Below are 3,900 nucleotides of genomic sequence, written 5' to 3' on the forward strand. Positions count from 1 at the left end.
TATTGCGAATATTCGGCTCGAATATGGCATATTCGAATATTCGCGAATATCTCGAATTTCGCGGGCAATATTCGCTATTCCGAATATAAAAAAAAAAAATTGCGAAATTTCGCTAATGCGAATTTATTGCGAACATTTTGCGAATTTTTTTTTTTTTTTTCTGATTGGCTCTGATGCAAAAGAAGGGCGGAGAAAGTATTCTCGAATATTCGGAAATCGAATATTCGGAATATTCAATCAAAAAAAAAAATGTTTTGAAATATTTTGACAACTGTGGTAGGAGAACTCTGATTGGCTCTGATGCAAAAGAAGGGCGGAGAAAGTATTCGCGAATATTCGATTTCCGAATATTCGCAAATACTTTCTCCACCCTTCTTCTGCATCAGAGCCGAACAGAGTTCTCCTACCACAGTTGTCAAAATATTTCACAACATTTTTTTTTTTTTATAAAATATTCCGAATATTCGATTTCCGAATATTCGAGAATACTTTCTCCGCCCTTCTTTTGCATCAGAGCCAATCAGAAAAAAAAAAATCGCAAAATGTTCGCAATAAATTCGCATTAGCGAAATTTCGCATTTTTTTTTTTTTTTAAATATCACGAATATTCGATTTTAGCGAATATTTCACGAATATTCGGCTATATATTCGTGATATATCACGAAATCGAATATGGCGTATTCCGCTCAACACTAGTGAAGAGTAGACCAGCATTTACTGCACATGGCTGTCATTCATGCTGTTTTCCAGATATTCTCAGGCCGCGTACACACGGTCGGTCAAAACTGATGAAAACGGACTGAAGGACCCTTTCATTGGTCCAAACAGATCGTGTGTGGGCCCCATCGGTCTGTTATCCTTCGGTCAAAAAATGTAGAACTTGCTTTAAAATTGAACCAATGGACACCTAAACGATCGGTCAAAACCGGTGGTTAGTATGCAAAATCATTGGTTAAAAACCTGCGCATGCTCAGAATCAAGTCGACGCATGCTTGGAAGCATTGAACTTCGTTTTTTTCAGCATGTTGTTGTGTTTTACGTCACCGCAATTCTTACACGATTGATTTTTTAACCTATGGTGTGTAGGCACATCAGACCATCAGTCAGCTTTATCGGTCAACCGATGACAACGGTCCTTCGGACCGTTCTCATTGGATGGACCGACCGTGTGTACGTGGCCTAAGAGGTGCATTGTGTTTCATGTTGTGTTCATGTTTTAATGATTTACACTCCTCTCACTTTAACATACTAGCCTTATATGGCAGTCTGTTGGGTAACAGAGCAAGTCTCTCATGACAATCTCCGGAGCGCAACACTGGGGTTGATTTACTAAAACTGGAGTATAACGTTTGGTTCAGCTTTGCAAGGTAGCCAATCAGCTTCTAAATTTAGCTTGTTCGATTAAGCTTTGACAAAAATGTAAAAACTGGAAGCTGATTGGTTTCTATGAGATGTTGTACTCTCCAGCTTTAGAAAAATAAACCCCTCTGTGTGGCAATATGGCAGTCTTTGGCAATGTAGAATTGTCAGGGTCACTAAAAAGGTGTATGCAGCTACAGTATATCCATTATTATTTTTTTATTGTGCATTGTTTTTTTTTTATTAAGGAACATCAGATGCCTAAATTCCAACATCAGGAGTCAAAATATTGCTTTGTTTTGTTGTAGACACAGCCCTGATATCAAAGAACATATTCACTGCTTGCCATTGCCATTGATTTGTCTGTTCTTGTAGGCATCAATGGAAAGGAAGACTTCAAGCTTAGGACAGCTACAGATGCGGGTGACATAGGCAGATAGAAGAGGGATCCTGAAAAGCAGTCTGGAGCCAACTCCTGGTGATTCCTGAGCAGGTCCACAAGGTTATAATCTGCCAAGGAAATCTGATCTTCCACAATAAACCCTTTTCCTTCATTACTTTTAGAAAGTATGCGCTCAAAATGACCAAGTTCATTGCAAAGAGCCTTTATGTAATCTTCCTTTCCATTTTCATAGTTTTGATAGATGAGACGGAGATACTTCAACCTGAAATCCTCCACTCCATCATTTACAATGTCTATCTGTGTAGCCTCATTTGGAGTTTTCCCATACAGACCACGATTCCTAGCAAGGTGGCGGAATATGGCATTTGACTGATATATGGCGAAGTCTCCATCCTTGAATCCTGGAAGTTGGCCAAATACAGCTTCTTTTTTGAGGTCGCCTTTCGTCCAAGTATCAAATGTCGCTACTTCTTTTTTCCAAACCAAATACTGGTCAGCCATTAGTATACGCATGGCTTCACAGCGACCTCTGACATTGAAATATACGATAGTGTATTCAGGCATGTTTACTGGGATGGATGGCTGACAGGTACAGGGGAAATTTCACAATCACAGTCAGCTATATCCATGTTGCCTGTCCTCTTCTTTACCAAAACCAAATTGCAGTTGCTCTAGTTATCCTCTGCAATCCCATATTTTCCTATTAGGTGACGTGGGTGCACAAATAAAACTTTCACACTAGACAGTTGGAAACATTACATAATGTCCTGGAAGTAAATGAATGCATACAGTCAGAAATCATTCAGGTTTATTGGCAGTTACAGTGTGGACTTCCATGGGAAGGACACAGGGATCTTGATAATCCCACTATAAACATCAAGTTCACAGCAGAAGCAATGTTATGGATGAGTTAGTATCAAATGGCTATGCATTGCTCTTCTAAGTACGACATTTCTTGCTTGCTTGTAAAGGGTCAGTGTCCTGCTAAGCTGGCCTTGACAGTATTTTTTAATCCCTCTAGTAAACAGGAACCCTGAAGCTAAGGGAGATGCTGTTGCCACCATCCAAAGCAATTCCAAGCTCACCTCACTTCAATAGGTAACTTAATTCATTTGACCATTTCTTACAAACATTACCTGCTCTCTCCATGTTGTTATGTCCATGAGCTGACATGCCATGTAAAACCTAATTTGTGTCCCATACTGGTTATCAAGAATCTGCTGCCTAGAGAGCTTGTAACTGCTGCTGTTGAGTAACAACATTCTTACTTGACAGTCTCTGGTAACACAGTTGTTTCCAGGGGTCAAGTCCTGGGGAAAAAAATTGTGGGAACTCCCACCCAAGATCCACTCCCCCACCAAAAAAAAAAAATCATACGCTCATATGCATAATTACTAAACCGCATATTTTTTTTTCTTTTCGATCCACTGTACCTTAGTAATCCTTTATGTTACTGGCCGCTTCCTGTATATGGATTCATCGGGTAGTGTGCGGGTATTCCGTCACTTCCTCGATGCCGCAATGTCTCCTGGGAGCTTTTGACATTGTTCCCAGGAGACATTGCGGAGGTCTGCCTTTAAGCAAGTTCTTTATAAATCCCGCGATAACTCACGGCAGACCTCCGCAATGTCTCCTGGGAACAATGACAAAAGCTCCCAGGAGACATTGCGGCATCGAGGAAGTGACAGAATACCCGCACACTACCTGATGAATCCATATACAGGAAGCGGCCAGTAACATAACGGATTACTAAGGTTCGCCTGCCCCTGACATTGACTCGAGCTGGGCATCGCCGCTTAGTGAAGGATTGGCTCGGGCGTCTCGGCTGCTCTAGTCCTGCAAAGGGAACTGCGTTCCTGGTGTGAAAAAAGTGCAGGGACTCCATTCCCACGCGTTCCCGCAGGACTTGAGCCCTGGTTGTTTCATATGACAGTCTCTGCTGGTAACATTATGGGCTCATGTAGCTGAGTCTAATAATAGTCTATATAAGCAAACTGTTGCAACAGTGACAGAAGTGTCCCACAATGTGGCATTGGTCCCTTGTAACATGGCAGTCATTATTCTAACGTAAAAGCACACCTTGCTGATGTGGCAGTTGTGCAAGTAGGTTTCAGGTAGGATTGCACAACAAATACATT

General features: G+C 41.3%; 1 pseudogene; it reads right to left on the minus strand.

The window, feature by feature from the left end:
- Positions 1 to 1,694: 1,694 nt before the first annotated feature.
- Positions 1,695 to 2,326, minus strand: LOC120928606 (annotated as a pseudogene).
- Positions 2,327 to 3,900: the final 1,574 nt, after the last annotated feature.

Source organism: Rana temporaria, chromosome 2 (assembly GCF_905171775.1).
Source record: "Rana temporaria chromosome 2, aRanTem1.1, whole genome shotgun sequence".
In the NCBI taxonomy this organism is placed as follows: Eukaryota; Metazoa; Chordata; class Amphibia; order Anura; family Ranidae; genus Rana; species Rana temporaria.